The 15,079-nt window shown below is 36.8% G+C and overlaps 1 protein-coding gene and 1 non-coding gene across 2 annotated transcripts in view; both read left to right on the top strand.

The window, feature by feature from the left end:
* The window catches only part of HTR2C (5-hydroxytryptamine receptor 2C), a 263,732-nt gene that overhangs the window by 20,669 nt on the left and 227,984 nt on the right, over positions 1–15,079 (top strand). The window lies entirely within an intron of this gene.
* LOC132536077 (small nucleolar RNA SNORA35) lies at positions 5,045–5,174 on the top strand. Its single transcript, XR_009547758.1, has one exon. It is a non-coding gene; the product is annotated as a small nucleolar RNA SNORA35 (small nucleolar RNA).

Genomic DNA, 15,079 nt, shown 5'->3' with positions numbered 1-15,079 from the left:
GAATTAACAAGTTTCTGTACTCTTAATTCATGGTTTGTTTTCTGACATCATTCTTTAATGTTATTATTACCTGGCATTGAATTATATTATTCCCATTTTTTTTTCCTCTGCTACATGTGACTGAAATTACCTAGGGCAGAATTACATTCATGAATTAAAGGAAGAAGAAAGACTAGAAAAGCTCCCTAAAACCTTCATAAGAAGATCAGTAGCAATTTGGATACAAGAATTTGGCATAATACAGATCTAGGCATTCAGCCTTCAGTATACTTTTTTAATTAGTGATTTAATGTTGAGTTACAAAATTATTAGACAACAGGGGTATAATCCCATACCTTTCCCACCTTTCTGTATCCTCATTCCTTCCATTAGAAATTGCAGTAGTTCACCCAAGATCACAGATATGGGTTGACTATTATCTCCATAACTATCTATTTATATTTATAAATACTTGCCCATTTTTTCTATGGTTCTACCTTCTCTTCCTTTCTATGTCACGGATACACTACTTTCAAGTGCCCTGTCTTTTTTTTGGTTTTCCCCTCTTCTCTCTCCAGATCCTGATGGAACTGGAGTTCAGAGCCCTTTGGTCCTCTTCCCCTAACATTTATCCCTCTGGGAGTATGGACAAAAATTTTTTGGGGGTGCAGAAGGTACAACAACCTTCATTATACTTTATGATATGTCTTAGCATAAAATAGTTTTTTAATTAAAAAAATTCCAAAATCATTTCTTTTTACTCTTCCCATTAGTAATACATTAAATGTAAATTAGAACTAAGAACACTATAACAAAGTTTTTAAGAAGCTTAACACTACAATCAACATATCAGAATACCCACCATAGAATATTGATGCTGTTAGATTGCTGTAAATTATTCAGAAGTTTTCACATAATTTGTTGTAAGCATTTGACTAATAAAAGAACCCAGAGTAGCAATTGCCAGTGGTACACAGGATTTATTTTTTTCCTTCCATTTCTATCTATAGAGTGCACAATGATGAGTGGACTAAGGTATCTTGATAATGTACTCTTGAATATTAGACTTACTAATGAATGTAATTATGTATAACTACAACATAATCAGTACTGTCCCAAGAATTGTGATGTTTTCAGATGAATACTGGACAAGATCTCTGACCTGTTGGGTGTTCATAATTGGTAAGATAAGATTAAATTGTATAAAAATGACTGAATATTATGACTGCTAAATAGTATTATCTAAACAATAAGAGTTATACAAACATAAAGAATGGAATAATCAATGAAGCTTTTATATCAGAGAGAGAACTTTAAAGCGGTGAAGTAAGAAATTAATTATAGGGTCTGGGAGTTGGTGCACCTAGTGGAGTACTTGTATTTTGTATTGTAGTACACAAGGACATGATCAAGCCCTTGGCCCCCACCTGCAGGGGGGAAGCTTTACGAGTGGTGATGCAATCATGCAGGTGTCTCCCTATCACTCCTTCCTCTCAACTTTTCTCTCTCTTTCCAAAGTAAATAAATAAACAAATGAATATTTTTTAAAGAAATTAATGATATCAGTATTGGATATCATCTCTTTTAAAAGCAGTTTGTGTCTTTACACCCTGACATTCAAGTACTTTGGACATGGGAGTCACTCTGTTAATATTTTCTGGTTGATCTATTCATTTTCTTAGAAGGCTATAGTAGGGGCCAGGTGGTAGCCACCTGGTTAAGCGCACACGTAACAGTGTGCAAGGGCCTGGGTTCCGAGCCTCTGGTTCCCACCTGTGGCGGGGGGTAAAGGGGGGGAGACTTGTGAGTGGTTAAACAGTACTGTCGGTGTCTTTCTTTCTCTCTCTATCTCCCCTTACTCTCTCCGTATCTGGCTATCTCTATCAATAAATAAAGACAATTTTAAAAAAAATAAAAAGAAGGCTATAGTAAAAGCAACACCCCAAAGACTATTTTTTCCCCTATCAAATGTAAAGCTATAGTGAAAAAAAAAAACTACATTGACCATGGATAGAGTACCTTATCATTAGATCATAGTGCCAATCTGAAAGTAAAACTCCTAGAGCAATTTTTTTTTAATTTCTTTATTGTGGGATTAATGTTTTACAGTCAACAGTAAAATACAATCGTTTGTACATGCATAACATTTTCCAGATTTCCACATAACAATACAACCCCCACTAGGTCTTCTCTACCATCATTACCTAGAACAATTTGTAAATGAGTGCAGTGTCCAATCATTTATTTTACAATATTGAAGAATGAAGCTTAAATTATGGATGTTCGTTTTATCCATGAAAAATATTTTAAAACACAACTATGAATCAACTAGTTATGATGTAATTTAAAGGTCTTATCAGAAAAGCAGTCAATTTTTCTATAGAAATATTTTTTAATCTTTTTTATATATTTTTTATTTATTAAAGTGAGAAAGATACGAGAGAGAGAGAGAGAAAAAAGAACAGATATCACTCTAGTACATGTGCTGCCAGGAATTGAACTTGGGACCTCATGCTAGAAAGTCCAATGTTTTATCCATTGTGCCACCTCCCAGTCCACAACAGAAATATTTTAAGGGTTGGTATATCTAAAAAATTGATATAAATATTTAAATTATGTGACTTTTATCTCTTGTTAACAATAGTGTTTAAGTGATGTCTACTTTATATCAAAGTACTTTTCTAATACTTATATTAAATATCTTCTTGCTGTTTAGATAAGCTTTCTTCAAATTTTAGTCTTTGACAAACAAAAGACATTTAATGATATTGCAATTAATACTAAACAAGCACACATTTTTACTAGGACACAGACTTAATTAAAATAATAGAACATGATTACAGATAGAATGATACTTCATTGGAAAAATAGAAACAAGGGTTAATTCACTTTCTTTTTACTTTAAAATGATTTTATTTTATATTATTTTTCATTTTTCATGTTTATTTTTTCTTTTTATTAGCAATTTAATGTTTATTTACAAAATTATAAGATAACAAGGGTATAATTACATACCGTTCCCACCACCATAGTTCTGTGTTTCCTCCACTGGAAATTGCAATTAATTCACATTTTGCCTTATTCCGTTTGTGTCATTCTAAAATATTGAGCAACAAAACTTGTTGTTTTTGTGTCATGGGTAAGATTATATATGAACTTGTTGGAAGAGAGTTTCTTATTTCAAATTGGATATATGTGAATTTTTAATTGGCTTATTCCTCCTTGTATTTTAAAACCTTCAGCTGGAAATTTGAATACCACCTGCAATTCTTGTTTTACTGAAATATTTGTAATATTTGATACATTCTGTTCCAAGTGTCTAAGAAAAGTCCTAAGCTCAATTTTGATTATGAAACTTTTTCATTTGGGGAGTAAAGGAAAAAATAAAGACAGAAGTATTTTATACCTGCTAATGTGTATTACAATATTTACAAAGTTTGAATGACCCAATAATTTCAGGGAATATGAATAAACTAGACCCCCCTCTCTTTCTCTCTCTCCTTTATCACTTTTTTAGGAGGTTAGTGGATTACAGTACAGTTGCTGATACATGGGTACAATTTCTCATTTTCCTGTAATAGGTGTTTGCAAGATACTGTCACCTCCAACCTAGGTCCTTTTCCACCACCATTCACCAGGACAACCAAATTCACCCTTTCTATTCCCAGAGACTTTTGTTTTGATGCAAGATACCACTCCCAGTCCAAGTTTTACCATGCGAACACCCCTTCTGTCCTTTTTTCTTAAGTTTCAACTATGGGTGAGTTGATCTGGTATTCATCCTTCTGGTTTTGTATTAATTAACTTAAGATGCAAGTTCCTGCAAGTTCCACCCAAGATGAGGCAGAGGAGATGACTTCATCATTTTTAACAAGTGCATCAGATTCCATTGAAATTCAGCTAGAGCTCTGCATTACCAGCATGAGTGTACATATGTACAACTACATGGGGACAAAGTTGGTATTACCCCCCTAAAACTGAATATTCACAGCAAACACACAGTATATTTTAATTTTAATTTGCTACTTAACTATATCAGTGGAGCCATATTTCACGAGTTCATTATAGTATTTTACATATCAAGATTTAAAATTAATCCAGTCATATGCACTTGAGATAAGATTACTCTTAGAATTTCAGGGTGGCATCATAAAGTAGCATAATAATTCAGCATACAACTAAAAGAGGTATTTTAGAAATGCTTATCCTGAAAGATGCAATAGGCATTTAGCATAATACCTACTTAAAATAATTTTATCAATGACTTAATGAAACAAAACATGACAAGTAATGATGACTAACAGTAGGTATTTGTGGTTGCAGATTTTTAGTTAATATAAGAGAGAAAAAAATAACACATATCAAATAAATAGTTTTCTGTCTTGTACATTTAGAGAATGTGAGCTTGTTTCAGATGCACGAAGATGGCTTTGAATTTCACATAATGCAAAGATAATGATCTACATATTCTAGCCAGGACAATCTAGGCAGTTTTAAATAGACATAACCAACATTTGAGCCAGCATAAATAATCAGATATAAAGCAACATGAATTTTGTAAAGGGAAATTAGAAGATGGTATAGAAAAATGTAGAATTATTAACTGAAAAGGAAAAATCCAAGTTACTCACAGTCATTTGAAAACATGAAAGTGGCTTGACATTAGGTAGGTGAAAGGTGTTTAGTTGTGACAATAGCTGTTGAATGAACATCTACTTATTTAAGGCGATGGGCTGAACTTAGAAAGTTGTCTTCTGATTCTCACAGCTGTCAGCAATCAATGAAATAGTTACTGATTCCGTTTAATGTAAGAAAAAAGCCAAGAAGGCTTATGTGAGCTTCTAGGAGTTCAGATAGTTAGTGACAGAGCTGGGATTCTGAACCCTGGTTTGCCTAAGTCTAAATTCACATTTCCTCCCCCTGAAGCTGGCCCATGTATACAGTAACCATGCAAAGTAAATGAAGCAGTAAACTCTGAGATGTTTTAGATCTACTAGCCACTACTTCCAGCAAGCTGCTTTTTTCGGCACTGAGCATGTGGTACCAACCCTTGCTCTGCTGCCTACAGCACTGGCAAGTGACCCATTGGGCTTCTCCTTGACCAACTTGGGCATCGAGCAGTGCAAAAGTGAATCCCTCCCCAAATCTGGGAAAGTCATGCTGTGGACTATTCCTGCATGCAGGAGGGTACATAATTCCTAGGTCCTTTGACCCTGCATAAGAAAAGTGACGAATGGGACAGTAAGTACAAGTCAAGCAGCTTCGTAACCTGTGTTCACCAGGTTAATAGCAGGTACCCAATAAATTTCATAGTTATTATGTTACTATCACCATTATTACTAGCTCTGTAGCTATAGGAAATTTATATTAACCCCTCATAGACTATGTGCTCTAGTCTGTAAAGTACGGTAAGTATTGCTGGTGTGATATGAAATTGTCATGATGATTACAAGATACAATTAAATTCCTAAGAAAATTGTTCATTAAGAATTAATGACAGGAGAGAGAAGTATTTCTTTTTCTACTTTTGATGTGATGACAAGTAGGTTATAATTATCTTGCAGGCTTTGGGCCATGTGTGCTTTATTTGTTCCTCATTCCTGCTAGCTTCTTGACAAACTACCTTCTCCAGACTCTTCATTTCCTATGTTTAACATAAGTCTGCTTTGGAATACTGCTAACAGAATTTATTTTCCAGTTATAGTCCTATAATTTAGATTTAAATTCAAGACACATTTCTGGTTCTTTCTTTCCTTTATAGTATCTTTGAATAGTCAAATTCCCACTAACATAGATATCACAAGTTATCTATGAAGTCAGTCACTAATTCTCTAGAACTAGAAAAAGCTCTAGAAAACTGTGTCCGGAGACATCAGGCATGGAATGTCAACCTGCTTCAGCCTCATTACTCAGATGAGACCTTTCCTTTCATAGGATTCTCTAATTCCATTTCAGGTGGTTCACTTCCTAACAAAGTCCCAAAACCTAACCTAGATATAAATCAGGTCCATGAGATAGGAGATATATATATCTATCCATAAATTAGGGCAAAATATATACCTGAAAGCAAAAGTGCACAATAGTCTGCAGGTAGTCATTATATGCAGCAAGCAAGTAGAAATACCTAAAAAAAAAAAAAAAAAAAAAAACCACCATAAAGTTCCTAACGAAACAGTGTCTACTTAGACCTTGATACCCTCCTCACCTATTTCCCATTACATTTCCCTCAGTCACTCCAAAGGTAAATCAAAGTAAGAACTACAAAAGGGCAATAGAAAACTTAATGCTAGGGGCCTGGGTGGTGGTACACCTGGTTGAGTGCACATGTTACCAGTGCAAAAGAACCCAGGTTTGAGTCCCTGGCCCCCACCTGTAAAAGGAAAGCTTTGTGAGTGGTGAAGCAGGTGTCTCTATCTCTCCCATCCCTTTCAATATCTGACTGTCTCTATCCAATAAATAAATACAAATAATTGCTTTTAATTCTAAATTTTAAATGAATATTAAAAAAGAAAACTCAATGCTATAGCTGTATCACCATATGCTGCCTTATGTTGCTGATAAAATATAGACTGAAAAATTCATTTAGAAGGGGATTGGGCGGTAGTGCAGCAGGTTAAACACACATGGCTCGAAGGGCAAGGACCAGCCTAAGGATCCTGGTTCAAGCCCCTGGCTCTCTACCTACAGGGGTGGGTCACTTCACAGGCAGTGAAGCAAGTCTGTAGGTGTCTCTTTCTTTCATCCTCTCTGTCTTCCCCTCCTCTCTAGAATTCTCTCTGTCCTATCCAACAACAACAACAACGTCAATAACAACAAATAATAATAACCACAACAATGATAAAACAACAAAAGAGGAAAAAACAGGCAACAAAAGAGGAAAAAACAGCATCCAAGAGCAGTGTTTCTGTGGTACAGGCACCGAGTCCCAGAAAAAACCTTGGACGCAAAAAAAGAAAAATTAATTTAGACTAAAAAGATTAGTTTTGGGGATAGATAAATATGTAATAAGTTAAATAAAAATTATTTTTAAGAAAGAGCTCACGGTTTGTATTAACTTTGTGGATGGTAAAGTTGTCTTCCTAGGAACTATTTAGGGCTTCCTGCCAAAAAGAGTATTACACTTATAAACTCATATCCTGTCCATGTTCCGATAATAAGTCAACATGTAAAAGGAAGTAGAGAACTTACACCATATTCTCTTACCATTTTCAAAAGTAGTAAGGTAATGTAAAAAAATAATAATCATAACACATATCTAAATGAGTAAGTCCTTGTAGCTGATATGAAAAACCTAGAGGAAAATTTACATATTCCCTGACAATTAACAAGGACATATTAGACTTCTAAGTATAGAATATTATTTTTGAAATAAATGTTTTTGTTTTAATATATATTCTTCTCTTTTTGTTTCTTTATAATATATTTAAATATTTTTATATTTATTTATTTTCCCTTTTGTTGCCCTTGTTTGTTGTTGTTGTAGTTGTAGTTATTGTTGTTATTAATGTTGTTATTGTTAGGTAGGACAGAGAGAAGTGAAGAGAGGAGGGGAAAACAAGGTGAGAGAAAGACACCTGCAGACCTGCTTCACCGCATGTGAAGCGACTCCCCTGCAGGTGGGGAGCTGGGGTTGGTACCAGGATCCTTAGGCGGTCCTTGAGCTTTGTGCCACGTGCGCTTAACCCGCTGCGCTACGCCCAACTCCCTAAAATATATTTTGAATTGACTTGTTTCTTTTGCATAGTGACAGAGACAAATTGAGAGGGGAGGGACAGATAGGGAGAGAGAGTTATCTGTAGTACTGTTTCACCACTCATGAAGCTTACTCACTGCAGGTGGGGAACAAGGAATTGAACCCAGGTCAGTTAGCACTGTGTAGTACATGCACTCATCCAGGTATGGCACCTCCTGGGACCCAAAATTAATGTTTTTTTTTTCTACTGTCACGTTTACTGAAACCATTGAACAAGATATTTGATCATGAAATATGTGTGTGATATGACATGGAAGTACAAAATATGTTGCCATACATACGTTCTTGTCCACAGATTCCAGAAATTGGCCTGGGTTTGAAATGAAAATAGATATATTTTACCTCAGAAATGTGGATGACCAGCTAACGTTGTGAATGAGTTATGATGGTAATTGTACTATTTTAATGCATGATAGACATTACTTAGTTACTCCCTAGCCCCTTTCATCTGCACACACATTATACTGAAGAAGAAAAAAAAAAGATATGGTATAGAATCTTGAACAGATTCTATTAAAGCATATTTTCTTAAAATACTGCAGGCTAGAAGCATATCTTAGAAGGCCATATGGGTAAGTGACAATTTGTCAACATAATGTCTATTCTCAGTATTTTTCCTAAGGGCAGTTTGCTACTTTGTTCCCCGTGTAATTATTTTCTCCCTTTTGGATTTTAATTCTATATAGAACTCTGAGGATGGAAAAGTAGGATCATGTAGATTGTCTATTAATATAAGCATTCTTGTGATAAGGACCATGAATTCTTCTTTTAAAAGCATCGGCTGTTGGGTGCCCGGAGGTAGCGCAGCGGGTTAAGCCATGTGGTGAAAGCGCACTGACCAACCAGCTTAAGGATCCCGGTTTGGGCCCCCGGCTTCCCACTTGTAGGGGTGTCGCTTCACAGGCTGTGAAGCAGATCTGCAGGTGTCTGTCTTTCTCTTCCCCTCTCTGTCTTCCCCATCTCTCTCTATTTCTCTATGTCCTATCCTGCAACATCGACAGCAATAATAACAACAACAACGATAAACAACAAGAGCAACGAAAAGGGAAAAATAGCCTCCAGGAGCAGTGGATTCGTAGTGCAGGCACCCAGCTTCAGCAATAACCCAGGAGAAAAGAAAAAAAAAAAACGCTGTTGGAGTGTTATTTAGTATAGTTCTAGCATTCAGTAGACACAGCATTTTATCTAAGAGAAGCTTGTTCTCTTATTTGCATTTACTTTCTTGCCAATTGGATGTATCTATATTGCTTATTTGTCCTTTGTTACCGTCAAAATAGAAAATTTCTATTTGTAGCAGATGGTATAACTGCCATTGTTCAAATGCTTAAAATGCATTCTAATACAGAATATTTCTATCACAAAATCTCCAATTTAGAAATATTAACAAATTGAAATTATAAACCATTTTGTCTAAGATGCCTAAAACATTGCTACATAGCTCAACATAAAAATATTTATACTCATTATCATGAAAATTATGCCAAAATTTATTTTATCATTTCTTAAACACTATGTAAAAGTTTACTTTATTAAGTGGCTATATAGTATGATAGTGAAACATCATAACAATTATAATTATTCCTTAATTATATTTGAATTTACCATGAACTTGTTTCTTACACTTATTTCTATGCAATTTCTTCAAAATGTAATTAAAATCATAATTATCTTGATACTTCTTGAATAGAGTGTTTACACTTAAATCTATTTTTTTATTTATTTTTTATTTATAAAAAGGAAACACTGAAAAAACCATAGGATAAGAGGGGTACAACTTCGCACAATTCCCACCACCAGAACTCTGTATTACATCCCCTCCCCTGATAGTTTTCCAACTCTTTAACCCTCTGGGAGTATGGTCCCAAGGTCATTGTGGGATGCAGAAGATTGAAGGTATGGCTTCTGTAATTGCTTCCCCGCTGAACATGGGCATTGACAGGTTGATCCATACTCCCAGCCTGTCTCTCTCTTTCCCTAGTAGGGTGGGGCTCTGGGGAAGCAGAGCTCCAGGACACATTGGTGGAGTCGTCTCTCCAGAGAAGTCTAGTCAGCATCATGCTAGCATCTGGAACCTGGTGGTTGACAAGAGACTAAGATACAGTGCCAAACAAATTGTTGAACAATCATGGACCTAAGGGCTAGAATAGTGCAGATGAAGATTTGGGAGGGTCCTCCACTTTGTAGATAGCTAGTAGGTATATTTTAGTTAAATTCCAAAGGGCCTGTGGCTATACTAATGGTGTTTGTTTGTTTTTCCTTTTTCTTTTTGCCCCTGAGCCTGAAATCCAATATGCCAGTGGATCCAAGTTATTGTCTGGGGAGATGATGTCATGGCTGGGAAAAGGACCAGAAAGCTGGATCAGGGAAGAGAGTAGCTCCCTAATATGGGAAGGGGTTTAAATATTGTTGACTGCAAACCCCATCGATTTGATGTGAACTGGGGCCCATAATTAGCTTGGGAGCCTATGTGACCTCTGCAGCCCTCTAGATCTGAGCTCACATTCTTTGGTCATGAGTAGGAACATTCCATGCTGCCCCAATATCGACCCATCTTCCTCAGGTGTAGCATAGAGTATGTTGTCCATCCTCCTTTTGGAGGATGGAACATTCTCTACCATTGTTGATCCAAGTTGAGGGCAAGATCCTATGGGGGCCTACAAGGGGTCTATTTTGCTGTTCCTGATAGAAATTACCGGTAACAATGGAGAGAGGTATTTATTATAGGTCTAGGCCCATCAAGTCTGTTTCCCTTACTTTTCATCATTTTATTAAGGGGTTAATGGTCTACAATACAGTTGTCACATGGGTACAATTCTCATCTCAGACCACTCTTAACCCCAACTTAGGTCTTCCCACCATCATTTACCTTGACCTTAAACATCCTCTCGACCTTCTACCTTCTGCAACCCTCAATGACCCTGGGTCCATGCTCCCAGAGGGATAGAGAATGGGAAAGCTATCAGGGGAGGGGGTGGGATATGGAGATTGGGTGGTGGGAATTGTGTGTAGTTGTACCCCTCCTACCCTATGGTTTTGTTAATTAATCCTTTCTTAAATAAAAAAAAATTAAAAAAAAACATCCTCTCCACCTTCTCCCTCTTCCTTCCCCAAAGCCCTTTCCTTTAGTGCAATAATACCACAGTAGTTCTAAACAGTCAAAGTTTTCCTATTGTTTATAGTTCTTAATAGCAACCCATCTCATCCACACCACATAGAAGACTATTAAGATTTCATATTTCACCAGAAAGAATAAAATTGGAATGTCATTTTTTCAATCAATATTGAAATGCAGTCCAACAAAAAAATTGCATTTGACTTTATCTCACAATGTTATTTATTTTAAAAATAACCAATAATCCCCAATAAAGGAAAAATTATCAACAAACAAATATTTTGTGGAAATACTCATGATAACTTTAAAACAAATAACACATGCATATTCAGTAAACAGGAATTAACACCTTATTTTTCAGTGATTGCTACTCTAAAAACAATTCCATTTTTTGTGTTTAGGTGAATTTTAAATAATATAGTATCCCATGTTTGTACAGTTAAAATGAGCAAAAGAATGAGTCTAACTAGACAAATTTTAAACTAGTTGTCTATTATTTGGGTGACCATACATTTCAGTTTGCCAAAGATAGTCACAGCTTACACTCCTCTGGTATATATCAATAATATTTTTGACTCTCAAAAGTGTCCTGGTTTGGATGCTAAGTTGCATACTTGTTCTATTTTTTTACATACTCAAATAGACCTAAAATTTATGTGCTGATATGATAACACTAAAAAAATACCAGTATGTCCTGGATCCCTGCTTCCCCAGAGCCCTGCCCCACTAAGGAAAGAGAGAGACTGGCTGGGAGTATGGATCAGCCTGCCAATGTCCATGTTCAGCAGGGAAGCAATTACAGAGGGATACCCATAATGATCTGGGCCCATACTCCCAGAGGGATAAAGAATAGGAAAGCTATCAGGGGAGAGGATGGGATATAGAGATCTGGTAGTGGGAATTGTGTGGAGTTGTACCCCTATTATCCTATGGTTTTTGTCAGTGTTTTCTTTTTATAAACAGCAATTTTTTTCTAAATCTGATTAAGGGAGTTGGGCTGTAGCACAGCGGGTTAACCGCAGGTGGCGCAAAGCAAGGACCAGCATAAAGATCCCGTTTCAAGCCCCAGGCTCCCCACCTGCAGGGGAGTCGCTTCACAGGTGGTGAAACAGGTCTGCAGGTGTCCATCTTTCTCTCCCGCTCTCTGTCTTCCCCTCCTCTCTCCATTTCTCTTTGTCCTATCCAACAATGACGACATCAATAAAAACAATAATTACAAAAATAAAAATATGTTTAAAATAAGGTAGAGAGTTTAAAAAGACATTCATGCTTGAGATTCTGGAGTCCTAGGCTCAATCCCCCTTAACACCACATGCCAGAGTTGTGCACTGCTCTGCTAAGTAATTAAGTCAATAAGTTAAATAAATAAGAAGGAAACCTCAAAAAAATACATTTGCTAAAAGACCATGAAAATTTATTAATAACATAAGAAACACACACACCTTATAGAAAAATAATCCAAAATTCTTTGTATTCATGTACTCATTCATCTACTGAATAAAGACAAAGAGAAACTGAAATGGAGATAGGAGATACAGAGAGAGAGAGAGAGAGAGACTTGCAGCACTGCTTCAGCACTCCTGAAGCTTCTTCCATGCCTGTGGGGACCAATGTGTTGAACCTGGGTCTTTGTGCATCGTCAACACCTGCACTTAGCTGAGTGTGCTACCATCTAAAAATTTTTGTATTAAAATTATAAATATGTAGTATAGCTGGTAAGCATTGTGAGAACTCAGAGAAGTAATAAATGAATGTTAAATAGAGTGGTTAAGGCATGAATTTAAAAATATATATATTGGAAAAATCTGCTCTCTTTTGCTAATCAGATTATTCTACTTGCTCAATTTGTAAATATTTATACTTTGAACATTTCTGAATAAGATGAGGGATATAAAGAGAGAGAAAGCAAAGATAATATAGTTCACATGAATAGTGTATCTGTTTTGCCATATTTAAAACCCAGTTTTGTGGGGCCAGGCAGTGGTGCACCCGGTTAAGTGCACATATTGCCAAGCTCAAGAGCGCAGGTTCAAGTCCTCACTACCCAACTGCAGGGGTGTCCACTTCATAAGCAGGGAAGTAGGTCTTTCTTTCCCTCTAGCTCCCTGTCCTCTCTCAATTTTGCTCGGTCCTATCGAACAATAATAATTAAAAAAAAAAAAAAGCAGAAAAAATGGCCACTGAGCATAGTGGATTTGTAGTGCCAGAATTAAGCCCAGCATATAACCTTTGTGGCAATAATAATAATAATACCCACTTTGGAGCCAGGGAACTTTGACATTATGATATGTTTTCTTTTCTTCCTGTTCATATATAAAAATGTCACCTTGAACCAGGCTGTAGACATCTCTAGGTGGAAATTAAAATTAGACTTATTTGGGGGGAAAAAAAAGGATTCGGGCGGTAGTGCAGCAGGTTAAGTGTACATGGCACAAAGCACAAGGACCTGCAGAAGGATCCCGGTTCCAGTCCCCAGGCTCCCCACTTGCAGGGGGGGTCACTTCACAGGCCATGAAGCAGGTCTACTGGTTCTATCTTTCTGTATTACCCTCCTCTCTCCATTTCTCTCTGTCCTGTCCAACATGACGACATCAATAACAAGAACAACAAGAGCAACAAAAGGAAATAAATAAAATAAACATTTAAAAAAGTTAAAAAAAAGAAAAGAAAAAGCTCAATTGTTTCAGTCTAGAATGAAATCCCATTCAAACTTCTATTCGTTGTGTATGTCTAGCGTAACAGAGAGAAATAGACAGAGAAAGGAAAAGATCATTGTTCTGGCAAAATGGGAGAATGAAACAAAATCTAATCTTCATCTCAAAAATTCTAGAGATTCTTGACACCTTACAGGGCCATTCTATTGAATCCCACATAGGACAAGAGAAAGAAAATGAAGCTACTAATCATACTGAGGTCTAATTGTAGCAGGGAACTCCAAAAAAGCTGAAACATTGAGAAAAGGTCTGTGCAAGGATTTTTTTTTTTACTGTACTTTCCTGGATTCTTTTTTTTATTATTATTTAAGAAAGGATTAATTAACAAAACCATAGGGTAGGAGGGGTACAATTCCACACAATTCCCACCACCCAATCTCCATATCCCATCCCCTCCCCTGATAGCTTTCCCATTCTCTATCCCTCTGGGAGCACGGACCCAGGGTCATTGTGGGTTGCAGAAGGTGGAAGGTCTGGCTTCTGTAATTGCTTCCCCACTGAGCATGGAAGTTGACTGGTCGATCCGTACTCCCAGTCTGCCTCTCTCTTTCCCTAGTAGGGTGGGTCTCTGGGGAAGTGGGGCTCTAGGACATATTGGTGGGGTCTTCAGTTTCAGGGAAGCCGGGCTGGCATCCTGATGACATCTGGAACCTGGTGACTGAAAAGAGAGTTAACATACAAAGCCAAACAAATTGTTGAGCAATCATGGACCCAAAGGTTGGAAGAGTGGAGAGAAAGTGTTGGGGGGGTACTCACTGCAAACTCTAGTGTACTTCTGATTTCAGGTATATATTTTGTACTACTTTATGGATACCTGTGAACATATGCTCTCTCTCACAGAACCTGGTGTATATCTAGGTTTTGGGACTTTGTTAGAAAATGATCAACCTGGGATGGAATTAGAGAATGCTATGAAAGAAAAGGTCTCACCCGAGTAATGAAGCTGAAGGGTTGTCATTCCACTCCTGAAGTCTCTGGACACAGTCTGAGCTGAAGCATGTTGAGGTAGCAATCGTTGTGTTGATTAGGTTGTGATTGGCAGATGCAATATTATTTGATATGGATTGGGAGAGGCATGCGGGAAAGTGAGCCCTATCCTAAGGTTCCAGGACTGGGAGAAATACAGGCTCTATAGTGAAGATGTGAGGTTCCCGCTATCTTAGGGTTCAAAAAGACAATGGATAGTTAATGTTATCATCACATTATTTGGTAATTGGGTTAACTTTGAAAAGTCCTTTTGTTAGGGTTTGCTGTATAGTACCCAGTATCTTGTAAATAGCTGTGCCACTGGTTGCCTCTGATCTACTTGGTCTAGGCTTTTGAGAGAGTCTGCATATCAAATACACAGCCTATATATTAAGAAAACTCAGCCTGTGTTTTAAAAACATACAATTACTTTTCCCCCTCTCGTATTAATTAACCAGTGATTTATATGACTACACTTTACTAGGAGTATACATAAACACCATTCCCACCACCAAAAGACTGTGTCCCATCCCGCCACCCATCCCCACCCCCCAC

This window comes from Erinaceus europaeus, chromosome X (assembly GCF_950295315.1).
Source record: "Erinaceus europaeus chromosome X, mEriEur2.1, whole genome shotgun sequence".
Taxonomy (NCBI): Eukaryota; Metazoa; Chordata; class Mammalia; order Eulipotyphla; family Erinaceidae; genus Erinaceus; species Erinaceus europaeus.
This window is presented reverse-complemented; position numbering and strand designations above follow the sequence as displayed.